The sequence below is a fragment of the Mercenaria mercenaria genome, chromosome 12, assembly GCF_021730395.1.
Source record: "Mercenaria mercenaria strain notata chromosome 12, MADL_Memer_1, whole genome shotgun sequence".
NCBI lineage: Eukaryota > Metazoa > Mollusca > Bivalvia > Venerida > Veneridae > Mercenaria > Mercenaria mercenaria.
This window is the reverse complement of record NC_069372.1, coordinates 42343351-42368388: the sequence shown is the minus strand read 5'-3', so window position 1 is coordinate 42368388 and position 25038 is coordinate 42343351. Positions and strand designations below refer to the sequence as shown.

General features: G+C 37.2%; 1 protein-coding gene across 2 annotated transcripts in view; it reads left to right on the top strand.

Moving 5' to 3' along the window:
• LOC128547352 (uncharacterized) overlaps positions 1-25038 on the top strand; it is a 30267-nt gene that overhangs the window by 1380 nt on the left and 3849 nt on the right. The window contains exon 1 of one of the 2 annotated variants that reach the window (XM_053519853.1): positions 23728-23911. The exons of the other annotated variant lie outside the window; for it this stretch is intronic. The gene's annotated coding sequence lies outside the window, so the exon portion shown is untranslated. Of the gene's footprint in view, positions 1-23727; positions 23912-25038 lie in introns of those variants that run through there. 2 annotated transcript variants of the gene reach the window in all.

The following is a 25038-nucleotide window of genomic DNA, read 5'->3' as shown; positions in this document are numbered from 1 at the left end:
AATCTAGTTTAGAGGAGACGGACAATATTTCCGGAAATTCCGATCATGATTTTACGACAAAAACATAGAGAGAAGATTTTTGTTTCATCGTGGAGGATAAGAGACTTTATGTAGCAAAACTCATTTTAGCTCTTGCATCGCCTGTATTCGAAAGAATGTCCTGTCAGAGTTCAAAGAAAAGGGAGAAGCCGAAATGACATTACCTGGAAAGAAATTCGAAGAAATTCAAGAGTTCCTGCGATGCATTTATCCGAGTGTAATGGAAGCTGTTACCATTAAGAACGCGTATCAAGTTGTTGCTTTGGCGGAAGAGTATCAAGTGGTCACTCTCAAATTAAAGTGTGAAGCATGTTTCCTGAGCAGTATCGATGAAAATTCCTCGGCAGAAACTCTGTGTAGATTAATTGACATAGCCTGTCTATATTCTTTGGATGATTTATTTCACAAGTGCACTACACTAGCAGCGAGCAAGTCTGTATCCGAGCTTAACGAAACAGAGGAAAAAGCTACAATTTCTCAGAAAGGAAAAAATGTTATTCATCGAGAAATAATCAATAAGATGGAATCGACGCAAGTCGAAACGAATCAGATGGTTGACGACCTGAATAAAGAACTACAAAGAGTGCTGGTATTATACAGTAATCACCGCATGGGGATACCGAAAAACGAAAGGTTAAGTTTTGATGATTTTAAAGATTGGAACGGGTCAATTGTGTTCTTAAAGATTGATACGAGCAAATATAGACCGCTTTTTAATTTAGGTGAGCATAAGTGTGTAGTAGATATACGTGGAACACACATAAATTTAGAATTTAACTTTACAGATGGATATTTTCGGCTCTATATTAGTGTCCCTGAAACTGAAATACAACAATCCAAAGTCAAGCTCATTGGAAAAGTTGTAGTCCTTAATGGACTGAAAGGGAAGGAAGACTTTTGCAAAATAATAAAAATGGAGCTTAAAAGAAATATAAAATCATCGAATGTTGCAATTTTGAAAGAAGAGATTGCACTTGGCAATGAGGGATTAATTTTTCACGGCGAAATGGGTGTTGAAGTTCACTTGCTTGTATTGAATGAGAATGTGAAGTGAAGAGAAGTGAATGTCGTTAAGCTAAATATACAGCGACATGCAGTATGTTGGTATTATTGAAACTTTCTTAACAGATATTTACGTCTGAATCTACCGCGTCAAGCGGTCATACTTTTTAACTCGACTATTCAAAGAATAGTAGAGCTAGTGGACTCGCCCGTGCGTCGGCGTCCGCGTCCCGATTTGGTTAAGTTTTTTATGTAAGCTGGTATCTCAGTAACCACTTGTTGGAATGGTTTGAAATTTCACACACTTATTCACTGTGATAAACTGACTTATATTGCACAAGTTTGATAACTCTATTTTGCTTTTTTAAAAAAATATGCCCCTTTTTCGACTTAGAAATGTTTGGTTAAGGTTTTGTATGTAAGCTGGTATCTCAGTACCCACTGATGGGAATGGATCGAAACTTCACATACTTGTTCACAGTCATCATTTGACATGCACTAAGTAAGTCTCATAACTCTACTTTGCATTTTTCAAAATTATACCCCTTTTTTCACTTAGCAGTTTTGGGTTAAGTTTTTGTATGTGAGCTTGTATCTCAGTATCCACGAATGGGAATGGATTAAAATTTCACACACTTGTTCACTGTCATGATCTGACATGCACTATGCAGGTCCCATAACTCTATTTTGCATTTTTTCAAAAGTATGCCCTTTTTTCGACTTAGAAAATTTTGGTTAAGGTTTTGTATGTAAGCTGGTATCTCAGTACCCACTGATGGGAATTGATTGAAACTTCACACACTTGTTCACAGTCATCATCTGACATGTACTGTGCATGTCTTATAATTCTATTTTGCATTTTTCAAAATTATGCCCCTTTTTCGACTTAAGAGTTTTTGGTTAAGTTTGTGTATGTAAGCTGGTATCTCAGTACCCACTAATGGGAATGGATCGAAATTTCACACACTTGTCCACTGTATTGAGCTGATAAATAATAGATTCAGTACGAGTTTTTCTTCAAAGATGTCCTCTTACAGACGTAAGAAGGCGTTTCGCTAGGACGAACACCAATATTGTCCGAGGCGAAGCCGAGGATAAAACTGGTGTTCGTCCGAGCGAAACGGCTTCTTACGTCTGTAAAAGGACACTTCTAAAGGAAAACGAGTAACTGTATCTGACTTATACGACGATAATTGTACAGAATATATTAATGAATGAATAAATAAATAAATAAATAAATAGAAATATTTTTTTTCGAAAGATAAACATTAAATTATTATCGTGTGTCTTTCTAAATATACTGTATCAGCTAGTGGTATAACCCGAAATATTCGAGTATTCAAATTTCAAACGGGTGGCTGTACATGTGTTTGTACATTGGTATACATCACTACATGATATACAAGTTCTTAAAAATGACAGACGCTTTTTTGACGAGGAAACGAACGAACAGGACGAAATCCTAGACCTCTTAGTACCATCCCTGACTGTGTACATTGAGGCATCGGAGCTCCGTTGCTGGATGTGTCATTTTGTAATGTAGGTACGATATATTTTATCTGCTCGTAAATATTACGTTTTAACAGTTTAAGGTTCATGTAAAGTGTTTGAGACCCCCCCCCCCCCCCTCTACCCCTTGGGTAAATTTTCATTTTGGAAATTATACCCGACAGACCCATAATATTCATAACATAAACATGTTTATATGGAGTTGTTCAGAAGAAGTAGAAAATACTTTATATAGAGGTCACCTTGTTTGGTAATATTGATATGATCATCAATAAGAGTCTTATTAAGACATCGTGTAATTATCAATTTAACATATACTCACAGTACAGACTGTAATCTTGTTTTTTGAAACCATCATCTGTTTATGTTTCAGTCTATCGTTGATTATCACCAGCCATAAAATGCACAATGAACTGTATTTTGACAAAATAACAAAACACTAAAGCTCATTGATACAGGTTATATACTGGTTGTTTGCAGAGACTCTAGAAACCAATGTTTATACTTTTATCTACAGTCATCTGTTTTCACGACATCAGTTTTGTGTTGAATTTTCACTATTTCTTCTTATTCCTGGACTTGATCTTTTTTCATGCATGTAGACTTATTAATTCTGCATCATTTTGCTGAGTAATTTAGCAAGAATCCTTCGTTTTATGATGTTATAGCCTTCAAACTTTCTAAGCATTAATTTCACATGTATTAAATGTCAACAGGAAGCTGAGCTGTACTGATGCATTTTGGGTTTGTTTACTTGTTGACAAGACAATCAAAGTACTTGTAACATTATGTATCATCTGCAAAAAGCCTCTGTAAACCATTCTAAGGTACTGGAATTTCATAATTTAAGTTGTTTTTGTTGAGAAAATCACATTTTCTCAGTTCTTCTTCTAGTTAAATATTTTTAAGTAAGTTCTAAGTAATTTTACCATTTATGGTTGATGGCTATGGTTGGCACCAACCATTTTTGTCTGCAACCACCAACCAAAGCGGTGGATTTAACTGTTTTTAACCATTTCAACCACTTTCTGGGTTGTGGTTGAGCCTTTAGTATAAAAGGGTCCAAATTTCGACCATCGGGGTCACTTCAGTTCAGAATAATAAGCAGATAGGCCACATTTTGCTTATAGTGTCTTAAGAGATTTTCTCTGATCTATAACAGTATATAAAAATTCAGACGTTTCAGTGGAGTAATATCACTGTAAGCAACTTTTATTGGATATTTGGAGTAATTTTACATACCAACAAATTTGAATCATTTATGGGAACATTATACATATTTTTTAGCATAAGTTTTTGGCTATTTTAGTACAATTCTGAATGCCATGTTGTTAAGTGCACATGTACTCATCTTTGAAGAAGTATGGAAAGCCTGAACTGCCTTAATTATAATGCATAAATACATTGTTACTTTATAAGTTTTAACTGTTGAATTAAATACACCTTATGGTCGTTCGAGTCTTATATGTATGTGAACAGTGTAACATTTTCTGATGTCATTTTGAAGAATATTACAAGTACATACACGAATAAACTCAATTAACTGTTTATGCGGTGTTATTAGTTATTCGCCTGATATGTTAGAACTTTAATTAGTTGACTGACCAAACCCTTCACACGCAAATTTATTAACAGCTCAAGGCCACATCTAGCTACAAACTACTACGCTACCAAAGGAACCATCAAGTAATAGCAAACACCCCCAGCTAGCTCGTAACATTTTTATGGTGGCAGCGGTGGGATCTGATAATCTAACTCTGTCAGATCCATGATCGAACCAACGTCTAGAGAAGCTTTTTATACGCCAAACAACATGAATGATATAAATTCAGTTGATAGCGAGGGCATCATTAGTTTTCACAGTCATGAACCGGACGCCGAGTTAGACAGACACGGTGCATCAGTTAAGTTTGAGACAGCTGATGAGCTTTCAGATGCAGGTTCTGTATTAAGCGATAGGTCACAAAGAGGTCTAAATGAGGAGAATGAAAATGTCATATGTCAGGTGTCAGATATGATGAGCGGTGTAACGAGTGTTCTGAAGGATGTAGTTAAACAGCTTCAAGAGTTGAAACAACCTTTGACAAAGCAAGCCTCAAGTTTAAACACTGCTGATCATGATAGTGGAAATTCAAGTAGTTTCCCAAGAAATCCATACAGAGAGTCGACTACCGAAAGGGTACCATCAGGTACTCAGATACATCAAGTTATCCGGCCAGCTAATGGGGTGTATAGGTATGACACCAGGCAATTGTACAGCAATGTTGATTGTGCACAGCCTACACCACATTCTCAACCGTACCCAGTTCATAGGTCAGAGATCACTAATTTACCAGCACCACATCATAACTTGGCTCATGTCCCTTATGGTCCCCACGATAACAGTCAGGCACAAAATTCCCTTTTCTCTAGGTATGAACCATATTATTTCTCTAGATCCTTCCCTACACAATATAAACCAGAATAGTAGAGGTGATTTCCAAAACGTCTCGTACGAAAACAGCAAAAGGTCACGTGATATGAATCACGTAAAAATACCGTCCTTCACCGGGAAAGAGGAGTGGTTAGTATGGGTAACTCGGTTTGAAGCGATAGCATGTAGGATGAGATGGGGAGACGATGAAATGCTGGACCAGCTCTTGCCACGAATTTAAGGACAGGCCGCACAGTTTGTCTTCTCGCAGCTCCACCCCTCAGTACTGCATAGCTACAAGAACCTTAAGAGTGGACTTGATAATCGCTACCGTGTCATTGAGACTCCAAGGTTTTTCGCTTCACGTTTTAGCAAAAGATCGCAGAAAGTGGGAGAAACAGCAGAAGAGTTTGCTGCAGAGCTGAAAGTTCTCTATGATAAAGCGCATGGGTATCGCGACAGGAAAACTAGGGATGAGGACTTGGTACGAAGATTTCTTGACGGCCTCAGAGATGACGACATCCGATTTGATGTTGAGTATAACAAAGAGCCAGTGACAGTTGACGAAGCGGTGTTTCACGTTGTCAATTTCATTCAGACAAGAAACATCAGAGCTCACAGAACCAAGGAAAATCTTAGGCGAGCAAGTGAATTTAACGAACATGACGAAACAGCCAGTCCAGAAGAACACACCAACTCACATTCCAATAAAATCCAAAGTGTCGCGCATTACCAAAAGAGAACCGAAAAGGGAAAAAGCTCCTACAGAGAGAAACCAAATGAAACAAAGGAGGACACAAGTAACACAGATAAGCAGCAGAAGATTCTGGAAGCGATGCTGGACAGAGTTGAAAAACTAGAGAACAGATATAAAGGCAAGCAAGAAAGAAATAGCCAAAAAGGTGGGCGTAAATGTTTTGATTGCCATAAACTTGGTCACTTTGCACGAAACTGCCCAGATCGAACCGAAAACCAGAATAACAAGACAGAGTCGCAAGACAGTTACCAGCAGGCCAAACGTCAGAATCCTTTAAACTTCAGGGGACCGACTCTTGCGGCCAAAGGGAGGTCCAATTAGAAGCTGAGTGTTCCGGCCAGTTTAATGTAACAGACAAGGTTGAACAGGGGCAAGAAGATGTGACTGTCAGAGAGAAGGCCAGGGTAAAGAAGTGCAGGGGAATGAGTGATGGGGTGTACGTCAAAGGTTTTGTAGAAGACGTGCCTATAGTATTCACTGCTGATACCGGTGCTTCAAAGACAGTTATATCTTCAAAGGTTTTCAAAAGTATAAACCAAGGGAGACAACCAGCCCTAGAAAAATCATCCTGTTTGATTGGAGCAGGAGGCACACCGATTCAAGAGTGTGGCAAGGCAAAATTCACTTTGAAGCTTTGGACCTTTAGAGATAACTAATGAGGCGATCATTGCTGATATAGAAGATGAGGCGCTTCTGGGGTATGATGTTTTAAAGGGTCGCGAGCATGGAGCTGCTGATATTTTGCTAAGCAAAAACAAAATAGTGCTTGACGGTGTGGAAATCCCATGTTTCCAGGTGGGCAAGAATGATAAAACTAGGAGGGTAGTTGTTGCTGATGATGTGAACATACCAGGGCAATCAGAGATGATCATTGATGTGTATGTCAGTAGAAAGGAAGAAGATGATTTTGACCATGAAGCTGAATACCTGGTAGAACCTTCAGAACATCTGGCAGAGCGATACAAGTCGGCGATGGCCTCTACACTCGTCAACATAAATCAAGCGCCCACGTGCAAGGTGAGGGTGTTAAATCCGTTCCGTGGAGAAGTCTCCCTGAAACGAGATGCTGAAATAGGAAAAGCTGAGAAGATAGAAAGGATAGTAAATGTCATAGCAGAGCAAGAGAATACCAGCGAGACTGAAAACCAAGCACAGGTGAGAAGGGTCGAAACAAGGTCAAATAAAGATGATGGAGATATGCAGTTGCCTTTTGAGCCATCAACTGAGGAAAAGGTCCCAAGACATCTTCATGATCTTTTCTCCAAGACCGTTCAAGGTAGATCTGTGAAGGAAAAGCAGGCCATAGCAGGACTTTTTGTAAAGTACAGCAGCACCTTCTCAACTGACGAATGGGACATTGGGCTGACGAACCTGATAGAGCATTCTATAGATACAGGTGACGCAAAGCCCATAAAACAAAGGCCAAGAAGAGTGCCTCTTGCTTTCGCTAACGAAGAGAAACAGGCTATAGAAGATCTACTTAAAAAGGGGGTTATCCAAAAAAGCATGTCACCTTGGGCAAGTCCCATAGTACTAGTCCGCAAGAAGTCAGGGGCAGTCAGGCCATGTGTGGACTACCGCAAGGTCAATGGTCTAATAAAACAAGATGGTTTTCCTTTACCGAGAATACAGGACCGCTTGGATGCTGTATCCGGGTCTAGCCTTTTCAGTAGTTTCGATCTAACCAGCGTGTATTTTCAGATACCGCTGAAGAAAGAAGATGTTCCAAAAAGTGCCTTTGTATGCAAGTATGGATTATTCGAAATGACGAGGATGCCATTTGGATTGTCAAATTCCGCAAGCACCTTTCAACGTACAATGGAGTTGTCACTTCAAGGATTGAAGTGGGTGACATGCCTGGTCTACATCGACGATATCATTGTATATGGGGCTAGCTTCGATGAACACTTGCGTAATGTCGATGAGGTGCTTGGGCGGATTAAGGCAGCTGGAATGAAGCCCAAACCCGACAAGTGTCAGCTCTTGCAAACAGAGGTTGTATTCCTAGGTCTTGTGGTGTCAGGCAAAGGCGTAAGCCCAGATCCTACAAAAATATTGCCAAGATCGTGCAATGGCCAAGACCTAAAAATGCAAAACAAGTTAAGCAATTTTATGGAACCGGATCCTACTACCGGAGGTATGTGAAGGATTATGCCAAGATTGCCCGACCTCTACTTGCGCTAACCAAGAAAGACGCTTCATTTTATTGGGATGAAGCATGCGAATTGGCCTTCGTTCAGATAAAGCAAGCCCTTATTAGTCCAGAAGTAATGGGATACCCATTTAACGATGGAGGCGAGTTCTTCTTGGATGTTGACGCATCTGGATTTGGCCTGGGCGCCGTGCTCCATTAAATGCAAGAGGGTCGAGAACGAGTGAAAGCGTATGCCAGCAGAGCAATGAATAAGGCAGAATGCAATTACTGTGTCACAGAACAAAAGCTACTAGCAATTGTCTTCTTTGTGCAGTACTTTAGGCAGTACCTATTAGGTCGTAAATTCACTGACAGAAGCGATCATAAAGCGTTGACATGGTTATTCAGTTTGCAAGAACCTAATGGCAAAATCGCAAGGTGGATCGAAATACTAGCGCCTTTCAACTTTGCAATACAGTACAGGCCAGGGAAACAACAAGGCCACTGTGACGCGCTTTCACGTTGCGAAAACCCACGAGATTGCACATGCAGTAGCATAGTCATGACAGAGCCCCTTGTATGTGGTCCCTGCCGTAAATGTCGGAAAAGGGTAGAAGATATGCATGGTACGATACTTTGCGCCGCTCCACCTGCCAATGATACTGAAAACTCTAACACCCAGTCTGCTATACGTAGTACATGCCAAGTAGCAGGGAAGAGCACCGACAATAGTGCACAACCAAAGCGAGGCAATAACTGGTTAGCTCTTTGTCTACCCGGATCAATGGTCACAGCACAACAGAAGGATGCAGACATCAGGCTAATCGTCGATGCCTTAACTGAAAGCAAAAATCCAACAAGTAATGACATGTTGGGTAAGAGCCCTGCCGCACAAAATTATTGGGTAATATGGGAAACACTGTTGCTCACAGAAGGCGTCTTATATAAGGCTTTCAAAAAGGCAGATGGCACCGACGAGTACATGCAGCTGATCCTACCGCGAGAATATCAGAAGATGGCAATATCCTTGGCGCATGATTCATTAACCGGAGGGCATTTGGGTGTAAAAAAGACCAAGGCCAAGATCCAAACCCATTATTATTGGTTTGAAATGAAAGATGATATCAATCTGTTTATAAGGGGATGCGACATCTGTGCTTCAGACCGGAAACCACAAAAAGCTCCTAGGGCCCCCCGAGGACATCTTTCAGCTGGAGCCCCTTGGGACCTGCTAGCAGTTGACTATGTTGGCCCATTTCCTATGACGCCTAGGAATAACAAGTATATCTTAGTCTTGACTGATCATTTCTCGAGGTCGAGGTCCTTGCAGTTCCTAACCAGTCTGCGGAAGAATGTGCAGCCAGAATCCTTAATGATGTCATTGCCAGGAGGGGAACACCTCTAGCAATTCACAGCGATCAGGGAGCATCATTCGAAAGTTCCATTTTTAAAAACCTTTGCCAAATGCTGCAAATAAAGAAAACTAGATGCAGTGCACGTAATCCGCTTGCCAACGGTCAGGTAGAAAGGTTTAATAGGTCACTACTGAAGATGGTTAAAGCTTTCCTTGTGGGTGAGCAAGATCAATGGGATCTGCATCTTGGGTTTTTGGCTGGTGCCTACAGGGCAACCCCAAATGAAGCAACTAATCTTTCACCGAACATGCTTACATTAGGAAGAGAAATAAGACTGCCAGCAGACCTTATTTTCGCCCACTTGGCAAATGTGCCAAGATAGACAGGAAGGGTCGTGTGATAGGTCACGTCTTGAAACACCATGTGCCATTCGATAGGGTGCCTTTCTCCTTCTCACTCTGCCTCTTCCGCTGCCAAGAAAAACAATCTTTAGTTGACCACCTAAAGAAGTATTCAAGACATCGGGAGGAAGAAGCCAGATGCGGTGTTCCAGACTATGCAAAAATCTTGAAGAAATCGTCTAACCCATATAATGTCGAGGAAGACATGATACAGTTGACTAGGGAGGAGTCGCTCAGGTGGCTTGCACGGAACTCTCTACCGGAGAACCCAATGGACGATAGTGATGGCCTATTTGAAGAGGAGGATGAAGAAACCATAGTCTCAGATGGGCGTGCTCTGCCAAGATGGCTTGTTGATCTAGCCGCTCCTCTTATATCTAAGCCCCAGAGCATAGGCTACCAGCCGCATACCATACTGTCGACACAACCCAACTTCACTTCAGCCTTGGGGCAGTATCAAGTAGCACCTGCCCAGCAGTCGCATTTTGCCATAGCCCAAACGGAGTACCAGGCTCCACCCATTCAGCAGCCAACATTTGCGCCAGCCTTGGCACAGCATCAGATGACACCCATTCGGCAAACCGTTTCATCAGCGTCAGCACAGCACCAGATGGCACCTTTTCAGCAGCCAACATTCACATCCGCCTTGGCACAGCACCAGGACCAAGTAACACTCACTAAGCAGCCAACTTTAGCCTCATTGAAGCATCAGGGAACATCAACATCCACACAGCCCCTTGCTACTGGCATGACTCGTAGTCAGATTTCTTGCTCCTCAATCTATATTATACCTGCGTATGGTCTGGACCTACCACCAACAAATGCAAGTCCAAGTAACCAGCAAGTTACACAACTTGATACTATAAATTTCAGCGATCTTCTAAATTCTAGCAATCTGGATAAGCTAACAACAACAGCACAATCATCTCCTAGTCAAAAAACATCAATCAGCACACAATGTCTCGACGAAAATGTCACTAACATTCTCCCAAGACTGATGATTCCTGAAGCTGAGCAGAATGACCCATTACTACAGGATGTAGAAACCAATAATGACGATAACCAGCCACCCACAAAGAAACAAAAATCTCATAATTCTCCTTCAAATACACCGGAACCAGAAACTCAACCACAGCATGGAAACTGGGTGCATGATATTGTAAAGGCGATACAGGAGGGTACCACACTGATAGCCAATGCAGTCCAGGCTAACGCCCTTGCAGTAAGAAGCAACGCGAGGGCCATGGAGAAGGTTTCGGAGGAGCTGAGCAGAATGGAACGGAAGCTGCACTTCATGGAGAAGGCAATCTCACAAACGAAGAGCGGCGACAAGGAGAACAAAGCCAAGGAGAACAAAGCTCCACAGAAAAAGACACTGAAAAGCGTGGTCGTTAATAAGCGACACTGAACATTTAAGTCACTAAACTTTTCCGATAAATTTATTTTAGAGTGACAACCACGTTGCAACTCAACTTCATGTTTGAAATGTTTGATTTAGTTAGGGACTGTTGACAGAAAAATGCGTTCCTGAAATTTAGCGTTTAAAGACATTGCCGAAATGTATTGTCAAAAGAAAAATAACATTTGAAGTTTAACGCGTTTTCATTAAATTAACTAGAAATATATCAACGTTTAAAGACATTGCCGAACTGTGTTTTACTGTGAAAAGAAAATTTACATTTCAAGTTTAATGAGTGCTCATGACTTCAGAACTGTTATATGTGCTTTTAGTTCAACTTAGAGATTAGTATGGCAACAGGAGTTTTGCAATAAAAATCTGGGTGGGGGATATGATATGATCATCAATAAGAGTCTTATTAAGACATTGTGTAATAATCAATTTAGCATATACTCACAGTACAGACTGTAATCTTGTTTTTTGAAACCATCATCTGTTTATGTTTCAGTCTATCGTTGATTATCACCAGCCATAAAAAGCACAATGAACTGTATTTTGACAAAATAACAAAACACTAAAGCTCATTGATACAGGTTATATAATGGTTGTTTGCAGAAACTCTAGAAACCAATGTTTATACTTTTATCTGCAGTCATCTGTTTTCACGACATCAATTTTGTGTTAAATTTTCACTATTTCTTCTTATTCCTGGACTTAATCTTTTTTCATGCATGTAGACTTATTAATTCTGCATCATTTTGCTGAGTATTAAATGTCAACAGGAAACTGAGCTGTTCTGATGCATTTTGGGTTTGTTTACTTGTTGTCAAGACAATCAAAATACTTGTAACATTATGTATCATCTGCAAAAAGCCTCTGTAAACCATTCTAAGGTACTGGAATTTCATAATTTAAGTTGTTTTTGTTGAGAAAATCACATTTTCTCAGTTCTTCTTCTAGTTAAATATTTTTAAGTTCTAAGTAATTTTACCATTTATGGTTAATGGCTATGGTTGGCACCAACCATTTTTGTCTGCAACCACCAACCAAAGCGGTGGATTTAACTGTTTTTAACCATTTCAACCACTTTCTGGGTTGTGGTTGAGCCTTTAGTATAAAAGGGTCCAAATTTTGATCATCGGGGTCACTTAAGTTCAGAATAGTAAGCAGATAGGCCACAATTTGCTTATAGTGTTTTAAGAGATTTTCTCTGATATATAACAGTATATAAAAATTCAGACGTTTCAGTGGAGTAATATCATTGTAAGCAACTTTTATTGGATATTTGGAGTAATTTTACATACCAGCAAATTTGAATCATTTATGGGAACATTATACATATTTTTTAGCATAAGTTTTTGGCTATTTTAGTACAATTCTGAATGCCATGTTATTAAGTGCACATACACTCATCTTTGAAGAAGTATGGAAAGCCTGAACTGCCTTAATTATAATGCATAAATACATTGCTACTTTATAAGTTTTAACTGTTGAATTAAATACACCTTATCGTCGTTCGAGTCTTATATGTATGTGAACAATGTAACATTTTCTGATGTCATTTTGAAGAATATTACAAGTACATACACGAATAAACTCAATTAACTGTTTATGCGGTGTTATTAGTTATTCGCCTGATATGTTAGAACTTTAATTAATTGACTGACCAAACCCTTCACACGTAAACTTATTAACAGCTCAAGGCCACATCTAGCTACAAACTACTACGCTACCAAAGGAACCAAGTAATAGCAAACACCCCCAGCTAGCTCGTAACAATATGTATTTTGTCTTTCAAAACATGTACTTCAACTGTCCACATTATATTTTGTACAAAATATCAAACTTCTTTTTCAAACATATTTTTTCTCTAAATTTGTTTTTGTTGTGTGTCTTACATACTGTAAACCTAGAATTGTTTTCGCGCTTTTTAAATTAGCGCCTTTCGCGGGTAGTATATTTCCGTGAAATTAAATAGCCGCGAAAAACTCTGTTCTAACAAAAACGCGAAAGATTCTAGCTTCAGCTTATATAGATCGCTATAAAATGGTTTTGTGCTTACACATACCTGGATGTTAATCATTCATATTCTAGCACCGTAATTGTATAACGTGAGTGCACAAATCCACATTATTTCAATTGATTTACAATTTACTTATTTATGAAGCAACAGCATTTTCAATATCGATCCGTATGACAAGCAGGGAATGAAAACAAAAACAATATGCATCTATCGAACAACATAAACATGCAATTTGCAGTCGGCAGCCAATACGATATATTATTTGTAAGTAAAATATTGTGTCTATTTCTGCTAAGTGTGGATTAATCGCCTATCTAAATGGCAAACAAATGACAGTGTAATAACAGCAATTTACTGACTGTCAAAAAATGGAGGTGTGAATAACCGTTGATATGGATGAAAAGGATTAGGATGCATTTATAATTGAAGGATACAATAAAACTAAATGTTTTCGAGAATACTATAAATGCAACTATGCAGTGATACTTACCTTATAATACTAAATATGTTCACTTGCGACTTCATATTCGCGGGATTCGCGATGGATATCATTCCGCGAAGATTTGTATCCGCGAAAATGTTCATGTTTTGAAAAACGCGAAATATAGTATCCGCGAACATTTCTAGGTTTACAGTACTTATCTAGGTACTTCGGGAAATGGAAAATAGTTTACTTTTATATTTGTTGAAATACTGCAGTTTTTTCGTCAATTTGACAGCTCTACTCTCACTTTCATTTTGAAATGTTTGCATTTTTTAAAATGTACATGGTTTGTAACACTTTCAACCCCCGGAGTACCTGGACAAACATTTTAGACGCACAATGATAAGAAAAGTAATGACAAAATACTTTTGAAAAAGAAGTTTGATATCTTCTACAAAATAGAACATGAACAGTCAAAGCAGATATGATATAAGACAAAAATGTGTTGTCCAAAAGGGAATAACCTGTCTTAATAGTTTACTCTATTTATTATGAACAATTTGGTGTGTTCTTTATAATAGACCAAGGCCTATGCGGCGTAAAAAACTAAAAACAAAAAACTCACCCGAGGGGTGGTTTCAAAAGACTTTACTTGAACCTAAGTGAATTTAATCTTGGACTTCGTAAAAGGGGTCTATAATATCTGTTAGCAATACACTCGCCTTAAATGTTTTTAAAACAGCCTGTTAAACGGAAAAAGGCCACAAGTGGTAAAGTGAGCTATGTAGGCTCACAAAAAGAATGGTTACTAAGCTCACCTGAGCACATAATGCTCTTTAAGGATCGATGAATGCCTGCTTCATGTTAACATTGATTACACTCTAATATCACCCTTGCTAAATCATTGTGTATCTAACTTGAACACAGAACTCAAACGAATATCACCAGGCAGTGTGTTATTTATAAACAAATAACAAATTGTTTACTCTTCTCGTGAGAAATTAAAAATATTTAGGGCCTAATATAAATAATATTTGATTAGGTCTAGAAAACAGCTGTTTGTTTTCGCTAAGGGGCTTCCGTGGCCGAATGGTTAAGGTCGCTGACTTCAAATCACTTGCCCCTCATCGATGTGGGTTCGAGCCTCACTCGGGGCGTTGAATTCTTCATGTGAGGAAGCCATCCAGCTGGCTTACGGAAGGTCAGTGGTTCTACCCAGGTGCCTGCTCGTGATGAAATAATGCACGGAGGGGCACCTGGGGTCTTCCTCCACCATTAAAGCTGGAAAGTCGCCATATGACCTATCATGTGTCGGCGCGACGTTAAATCCAACAAAATAAATAAAATAAATTGTTTTCGCTAATCTTTTGGTAATCTGTGTTCCTTTAATAAAGTTCGGTTATGTTCTGTTCTGTTCAATAAGATTGGATTTTTCTTGTAAATTTACGTTCCACAAGATTATTAGTAATTCTAATATGCTTGTCTCTGTTAAAACAAGCTTACGCTAGAATGATATCACGTTAACGTGCGGTGACGTCAAAGGTTTTGTTACCACCAAAAAAGAGCACTACTACATTTGATCTATTGTTTTAGTTTAAGGACATATTAGAATCGAAATAATACATAGCAAACCATGTTTTAACACTATTTATACACTCGGGCGGTAATACGTCGTACAAACAAGTTCTGCGCATGATTGACAGGAAGGCAACAGTACGACGGTGAAGGACGAAGATGCGATGCCATCGGACTGTTGTGTTATCGTCATCGTACTATCGCGCTTCGTCATCGTACACTCGCACTTTCGCCTTCGTAGGGAGCAGGCGCTGGCCTTAACGGAACACCATAGTTTTCACATGGCGCGGCCCAATTTTTAATTTATCAGGTATTGCAGATGTTCTATGCTGACTGCGGTCTAAAGTTATCATTGCCATTCTGTTTATAAGTTGAAATTAATAATTTTTTCTTGTGTTGTTTAAAAAGCTTTATTTGCATTACAATTCTAAAATATTGATACATTCAACAGAAGATAGCCAAAAATTAATTCACCTTGGTTTAAACTTTATTTCAGCAAGTTTGACATACATGGTATACAACAATAAATACATGAAATTAATGGATCGGAAAACAGGTTATTTAAAACTTATATAAATTCCTCTCCATATATGAAATAACTACAAATCATCAAATACAACATTGTCAGGAATCATGGCTAGAGATAACTAATTTTATATGACAAATAAGAATTATATAACATAGTTTTAATGCTATCTGTTTCTACTGAATTTTGTAAAATAAAAAGGAGTGTTGCTTGAACCAAGTATATACTCACGGTACCGGGGTGCAAATCGACAGAGCAGGGCCGAATTAGGTAGTAAACCTTTTTGTTGCGAGAATGTAACGCTGAACATCAACGATTACAGATTTATTCTGCTCGAAAGAAAGCCTATCGTTGCCATTGAGAGGATTGTTTACTGACAATGGACAAGGAGTATTTAAGAAAAACCTTTCACGAATTGTTTGATATTTAAGACAACGAAGCAGGTAGTGATCGACAGTCTCAGTGTTTCCACATGTGCAAAGAGCGGATTCAATTAAAGATCTTCTTTGGATGTCATAATTCAGAGAACTGCACCCAAGACCCAATCGAGTATGTAGAATGTGTCCCTTTCTAGAGCCGCAGTTAAACAGAGGAGAAGATTTAAATAAGTTTTTGTTTAGTGCTGATTTGAAAGCTGTTAGGGTAGCTGCTTCTTTTGTCGTTTGTGGAAATGCATTCCAGTCACGGATTGTTTTGGGCAGAAATGAAGAATTGTAAGACTGTGTCCTGGAGTTTACACTTCTTATGTTTCTTAGATTGTAGCCTTCATCGTTAATTTGATCACGACCTGGAATGAGATCAGACATGTAAGATGGAGATAGACCTTAAAGCATTTTGTAGAATAAGATGAGACGATGTTTTTTCCTCCGCTCTGCGAGGGTCTCCCACTTCAAATCATGTAATAGCTTCTGGATATTGCATAATTTTGTTGCACCGGTTACTATACGAGCTGCTTCGTTATGAACTGCCTCAATATCATTTTTCAGAGCTTCACTACAGTATTCCCAGACAACATCTGAGTATTCAAGAAGAGGGCGAATGAATGAAAAATACATTCGTTCAAGGCTAGAGCGGTTAAGCACAAATTTCAGCGACCTCATTATTCCAATCCTCTGCCATGCTTTTTTCAGTATGATGGAAATATGGGTTGACCACTTCAGGTCGTTTGAGAAAGTTAGTCCAAGATGTTTATGAGTAGATACCTCTGTGATTGCTGCTTTGTTCATAGATAACGTTGGATGATGTGGTTTGGAGTGTTTGCGTGAGAAGACCATTGATTCAGTCTTTGATGGATTGAAAGGTACTAACCAGGACTCAGACCAAGAATCAATACTTTGGAGATCTGAATTTAAGGTAGTTGATGCCTGATTGGGATTTTCGACTATTATGTACAGACTGGTGTGGTCAGCAAAAAAAACGAATGCTAGAGTTGGTAATAGAGACAATGTCGTTGATATAGGTCAAAAACAGAAGAGGTCCGAGTATGGACCCTTGAGGAACGCCAGCATTAATCTGAGACCAACTAGAAGAGGCGTTTGCATAGACGACACGTTGTTTACGGGACGACAGATAGGAAGAAATCCACTGAATAAGTGAACCCTTTACACCCAGTGAAGACAGTTTCTGTAAAAGTCCACGATGCCACACCCGGTCAAAGGCTTTAGAAATATCGCAGAATACTGCACGCACTTCCTTTCCTTCATCAAGGGCTCGGCAAATATCATTGTAGATAAATGTAAGTTGGTTGACGGTGGAGTCGCCCTTAATAAAACCAGATTGAAAAGTTGTGAGGAGGTTGTTGTTGACAAGGTAGTTGTAAAGGTATTTATGGACACAGCGCTCCATGAGCTTGCCAAGACAGCTGAGTAGGGATATTGGACGGTAGTTAGATGGTTTTGACGGATCTGACTTTTTGAATAATAATAATTCACCTTGAAAACGGACATTCTTACATCAGGCATAGGTTATGACTTCGTTTATGATTTTTTACGTGCAGGTAGTTAACTGATAGAGTGCGTTCATACAAGACAGTTCTATTTATAAAGTGTCCGCTTACAACCGTAAGAAGACACTTTTACTCTGCTCTGCTGGGGGTATAGTCGTATAAGCACTATACAGGTTCCATAACCCGACTTTACCATTTTTACACAATAATACCTTTTTTCGACTTTCGTATTTATTTAATTGACAAAACTGTTGAATGGTCGAGCGTTGCTGTCCTCCGACAGCTCTTGTTCCTACTTCTTCCTACTTTTTTCAAATCCTGTTTTTTTCCTACTTTTTCTCAAAAAGTTCCTACTATTCCTACTTTTCATTCCAAAAATTAGTAAAAAAGAAAAACTGTTTCTTTGCTAAAGGTTTATAAGTATATTTGTAAGATAAATGTGTCAGTCATTGTGTATTACACTAATTAAGAACTCTGCATTCATCTTGATCAGACTCCATGGGCTCATACTGCCTGTCTACAGTCATTTCTTTGAGTTTCTTGATAAGATGTGCAGTGTACACTACAGAACTGAATCAACCATTCCCAATGATGGCATTCCTGAGGGATACTTTTGTTTATCCCAGTTTTGGCTGAGATTTGATCTTTTCTTCTTAAAAATATATAAGTATACATATTATTATTTTTATCTTAAACATAAGAAATAAAGTTATTCTGGATAGTTGTGTTTTTAAATTCAAGCTTTTAATTCTTTACTGGGAAAAATAACGATTTTTCCATTACCAGTATGTCAATCAATAGAGACATTCTGGAAGTGTGTTAGAACTTTCAAATAAAAAAAAAGAGTAAGATATTTTTACCAATTATTTTAAGTCAGATATTGAATTTTAAAACGCCTACAAGCATATTTTTTTATTAAGGCGTAAAAAAATTGTTTGTTTCCGGTATCCCGACCTACCCGAAATTTTTGACCAGACCCTAAATGTTTTTATGGCCTTGGAGAATTAATTTTTTTTAATTAATTAATTTTTTTAATTAATTTTTTTCAACTTTTTAACAAAAAGTTGTAAAACTGCACTTTTTATGCTTTAAACATGGCAAGTGATGGTAGAAATCAAATTACTGATCCTCTAAAGGCATTACCCCCTTATTTGTACTCATTTTTTGACACAAAAATAATTTCCGAAAAGTCTCCATTAATAAAAATATTTCCAAAAAAAAAAAATTTTCCGACCTAACTACCCTAATTTTTTTAGCATGTTACCGGAAACAAAGAATTTTTTTAGGCCTAAATTTCAAAATAAATATGTTTCAAGATCAAATTTTAATTTATCTTCCTTTATATTTATCTCATTATGTCAGAATTCTGATTTCTAATTATCTTAATTTGTCAGAATGCTGATAGCTCATGACATCATTTTAATTCTGTTATTACTGACTGATGATTATGGCTGAGAAACAAAACAATTAATAGCTTTTTAAAATGCGTATATTAACATTTTTGAGTAATTTAAGTACATAAGTGTAATGAAGGATTAATTAATAGGTATGCTGTGGTGAAGGTTTGTATCTTGTCATTTTAACAGGATACTAAAGTAAGCAATTTTAATGACTGAGAGAATAGACTAGAATATAATGCCAAATGGAAAACAAAATTTATTCCTATGATGGAGAAGCTAGATAACAGTGGAAAGAAACTGGGAACTCAACCCTACTGCTGCTGAAATGTTTGCTATCTTCTAACCTTTTTAGCTCATCTAATGTTTTGAACAAAATGATTAGTTATTGTTATCATATAATTGGCGTCAGGGTTGGCGTTGGCCTTGCCTGGTTAGTTTTATGTTTAGGTCAGCTTTTCTCCAAAATTATCAAGGCTATTGCTTAAAAACTTGCAACACTTGTTCACCATCAATAGCTGACTCTTGACTCTGTAACTCCGTCATGCTTTTTGCAAGAAGTATGGCCCCTTTTGGACTTAGAAAATATCAGATTTCTTGGTTAAGTTTTATGTTTAGATCAGCTTTTCTCCTAAACTATCAAAGTTAATGCTTTGAAACTTGCAACACATGTTAGATAGTTGCATGTATTAGACTTGGTGACTGTATTGCTTACTTCGTATGTACATAGATCTATATAAGCTCCAACAGTACAGTTTTTATGAATTTTCAGTTTGAAAAAGGATCATGTACACAACCATAATGCTTAATACATATACTGCTTAGCTTACATTATTTTAATTTGAAACCATGGCCAGTCAGTAGTCTGTATAATGAGAAAATGTTATAGCTATTGCTTTGTGTAAAATGTATTTAAGTGCTATTTTGATTTATCATTATGTTTTTTGTTAGATGTTCTAAATTCCTTTAACTAATAAATAAATAAATAAATAAATAAAAACATTTTATGTTGATGAATGTACAAGTAGAGTCTTGACAAGATGAATTGCAATCTGCCAGGTATAGTTGTGAGTACTAAAAACAGTTCAAAGCTTTAGGCAACACCGTTTAATATTCCTACTTTTTACCAAAATATTCCTTCTATTTCCTACTATTTTTCTACTCTTTTGCTGAAACTGTTCCTACTTTTTTCCTACCTTTTTCATCAAAGGCCACTTGACAGCCTGCAAATTAAGAATGAACAGTTGAATTTCTTTATTTTTACTCCACAGTATTTTGCGTGAATTAACATTGTAGATGCGTTTTTTACATATTGTACAGTCTACACAAATAAATACTAACGAGAAGTAGATGAATTATTTTGGTTTACTTCAATTATACTAGTTTAAACAAAAGCACTTTTTGCAATTGAAAAAATAGCCATAAATCTGGACGCGCGTACTGCAGTATATGTAATCTGTAATTGTAACAGTAATTTGTTAATTAAAATATCCGCAGATGTTACATATTTCTATTTGAAACATGCGTAAATATTAAGTCTTTCCAGGCAATGACAAATACAAATTCCAACCATTTTACATTGTCATGATTACCTGATGGAAAGTGATTGCCAGAATGTACTGCAATGGAGTCTTACTGGCATGATGCGTCAACTTAGCATCAGAGATCTTTTGGAAATCACGTAATGGCGCGTAACAGAAAAATCAAGAAGTCACTCAACTGTTGTGGATAAATATACAGTATAATATATAAAAACACGAGTATTCTACTTCATCATCATTCACTCTCACTCTCTCTCTCTCTCTCTCTCTCCCTCTCCCCCTCTCTCTCTCTCTCTCTCTCTCTCTCTCTCTCTCTCTCTCTCTCTCTCTCTCTCGTAGTGTGTCAGAACTGTGGTCATTTTTATAAGTTAGAGAATTAAATGTTTCGTTTCGTTTGATATTCCCGGCTTTACTACTGTTGCAGTTAATGCCTTGCAACTCAAACATTTGTTTAAGAAGTCAAAGAACCATAACTCTGTCTTGCATATTGTTAAATGACAGACACTTACAGACAAACGTAGAATGCAATCAAACACAATCATAGCAGACTCTGCTTGACTGTGTCTATGGCATGTCAAACGTTGCTAAATTATATATGTATGTTATTATTATTGTATGTTTGTTATTGTTATTCAATGTCTTGTCATTCATATTCTAAAAGTCATTATTGTTATTCTATATTTCGTTATTCTTATTGTAACAATAACAAACATACAATAATAATAACACACATATATAATTTAGCAACGTTTGACATGCCATATGTGTCTGTTCATGAGAGGTGATAAAAGGTGCAACATCTCTATCTCACGCCCTCTTAGTCCTGGCTAAGCGTAATTCTATTATTATACAGATATTGAATGGCCTCCATGGTCACAAAAAAAAACAGAAAATATAACAACACTCAACAGATTCCTGCATGTGTGTGCAGCTAATTCTAATTTAAATTTGTAAAATATCTACAAAAGTGTCGATGTGTGTGCATGTATACCAAAAATGAAATGATGATAAGAAAAAGAAAATAACGGCAAAAGCAGTCAGTAAATCATACAATAGAAATTACAACATCTGGCGAAAGGTTACATTCATGTCAATTTATGTATTCCTCGGTCATTTTCGGACACTTTTATTATTAGTTGCTAAAATCACTTCATATCTCTTGTAAGTAAATGTAGCGTACGTTTTAAAATAAATGAGATTCACCGTTTATATAATGTTATATGCATTAACCTTTGAAACTACATGTATTATAATAAAATGGAAATGTTTAATGCCTTTAAATAAGTTACGGATGCCTGATTGTTAAAGAATATGTTAATACGGAACTTTTCCTTTAACTTTAAGATTGTTAAATACATCGGCTTTCACAGTTCATACATTCGAAAATTTACAAAGCTATTTTTCTACGAGATACTTCGTTCTACCGTTTTGCGGAGGGCAACTGCTATCATAAAAACGTGGTCTCTATGGAAGAAATAATCTGAAATATAATCATATTTTATAACAGGACCAATACGTTAGAATATGCGTGGACAGAATGCAATATACAAAATAATACACATGTACTTTGTGAATTCTAAAATGGTCCGTGCAATTCAAGTTAGTGTATGAAAAATTGTTGCAGTCTGGAGAATTTTGTCATGCTAATGTACAAAGACATTTTTTCAGATAGTTCTTGTTGTAATAATATACTAAGTTCTGATATACCATTTACGGCTATTAAAGATAAAAGGATACTTAAGATTACGGTCTTGGCAGGGTGAGGCCGCCCGTAAATATATCCCAAAAATATGTACATGTTTGTCTGTATTATACAATACCGAAACTATTGAATTTTCAGTGGTATTTCATTTCATGGCCAATCTAATATACTTTCTTCATGATCTATTAGGTACCAAACGTTCTTTTGTGCTCAAGGTAGTCTGTTCGATCGTTTGCATGAAAAAAAGAAGAGTCCTTAGACAAAGTTTACAGTAAGACATTGATACTTTCTGAAACTAAATAACATTCATGGGATATCAATCTAAATCTCTCCGACAAAAACTTTGTGGTGTAAGCGCATTATACATCTATATGGTTCGACATACTCCTACTCAGCCTGAACACTAATGCACTGAAGACATGTCCGTCCATGAGTCTAGGAACAACTTCAGCCATTCTTTTCTGTTTGCTTAGTTATACTACATTTGTAATATATTTAAGGTTAATTTGAGAACTTTGGAAACAGGTTTTACAAGTTTTATTAATCAATCCCGACAACATATTCCAGTTGTTATTTATCGCCATATAATTATCACCGGAACAGCCCATATTTTACAAGGTCAGACATTGTACACTCACTTATCAAAACATTAAAACGTGCTTTAAGGATAATCATCGAAAGCCATATTGTACCATGTTTTCTGTTTTCGTTATCTCACAATCTTATTTCTTTATTCAGTTCGCATAATCAAGCAATATTTAACTTACACTTATTGTGCAAAAAGGACTATTGTTGCAGTTCATCAATGATCAAAACATTAAAAACTGTAAAGACTTAATCAAAGCAAGTCTGCTACTGTTTTGCTTGGTTGCGTTCTATGCTCACAAAGTATTGCTTATTCTTTCTTTAAGTTACATACATCAATCAAGCTTAATTTATTACTTACACTTATTTAAAAAGCTTGTTAAGAGTTATATGGACAAAAAAAAACTTGATAAGATTACAAAACATTATTGATACTTCTACAGATCTTGATGCCGATGAGAAAGGCGACAATTTGCGTAAACAAAATCTATCTTGGTAATACGTATGACCAAGTTTAAACATTTCAAGAAAATATCTTTTTTTCAGTTCATTTCTTCATTTAATTAAACATGTACAATCACATACCAACTGAAAGTTTTTGTTCAATATCCGTGGACGTTCACACAATCAACACTCCCCCGCCCAGACACACACACACACACACACACACACACACACACAGATAGATAGAGAGAGAAAGAGAGAGAGCTAGCACACGTGGGCAAAGTGAGCAACTTAAGGAACACAATGGACAACCGCCTTGGAACGGTCAGTGGCAAAAACACCACTGGGGAGCTTTAACCATTTTGGTGAACTTCACTATTACCCCTGTCAGGGTAATTAAAATCTCCGCCAGCTGAATCCCTAAAACACAAGGACAAAAGTCCACAAGGATGAGCCACATTCAAAAAACGCAGCCGCCAACACATATCAGAAAACTGCATGTCATGGCGCACTGTATATACAAGGTGTCGTATTCATATATAGTGCGTATACAGGGGTTTGTTATTCATTGCATTTGTCATGTTCATTTGAAAAATTGATTTACTCTTGAACGATTTTTCTTATCAACGTAAAATTGCAAATATAAAGAGATAACCTTTAACAGTTCGCCATTTAGAATCGATTAGGTAAAGAGTAAAGAGTGGGATTTATAAAATTATAAATATAGCCTACAGAAATAAGTATGTTCTTTTTACTTTGTATATATTTGTTATGAGTTCAGCTTCCGGGAGCATTTGTTTGTTGTTGTTTTTGTTTTTTGTTTTTTTGCACGTTTCTAGTTCCGGATCAATCTAATCTTATAAAGGTTGATGTACAGGTCAAATAAATCAATAAGAAAGTGGCTCTGCGATTGCTTGAGCGCGTTGTGCAAAGTTCTTACTGTGTCAAAGCCTGAATTCATGGGGAACAGAACTTCTGTTTTAGTAAGTCAAATATCAAAGCGCTTAAATATGACAAATTGGTAAATGCATAATTAAGTAAGGTTCTTATTTACGTTACTGGTAATTATACGTAGGAAGTAGCCCGTTATCTAGAAAATACATAAGACCTGACTTTAGAAGCGTAACAGAGTACCTCCTTTTTGAAGAGTATTCAATTCCTACCACAAACCTACTTTTACTGCAATTCGGGGGGGGGGGGGGGGGGGGGGGGGGGGGGGTGGAGGGAAGGTTCAAGCCCTACTGGGACCAAATTTTTTCCTTATTTTCCTTTTTTCTAGTAAGTTTTTACTTCTTTAAAGACTTATAATTGATTTATTGTACACATATGGCGAAAAAAAATGATAAGCGATTTCTTGCTGTTCAAAATGAATTTACTACTTAAACAGAAGGGGTAGAGTTACACATCTTTAAAAATATTGAGTCACATGCGGTAAAAGTTATCTATTTTGCTTTCACTCTTTAGATTACATATCGTGGAAGAAATTTAGGTCGGTTTTACGTCTGCTCCATGGTTACTTTTGAACGAAGTAAGCAAAATTCAAAACACAAACACAGGATTCAATCTTATTTTTTCAATGTTGAAGTTAGAATTCTGTCTCATTAAATCCGTTTACTTGAGCCACCCTAGACAAAAATGATATTGACATTTTTATTGTATGTTTTATAATTGTTTACCAATAGTTTGAAGTTTCTTTTATTAAAATTAATGGTAAAATGAGTTCTCTGCAAAGGTTTTGGATAGTGGCCATCACTTTGAAATTTGTCTCTACTTGAGCTTGAGGAGGTACTTTAAGTTATACAAAAATTTATAATAAAAAAACGGCACGGTAAAAGTTGTTTAAAACTTGCAAAACAGTGCGGAACAC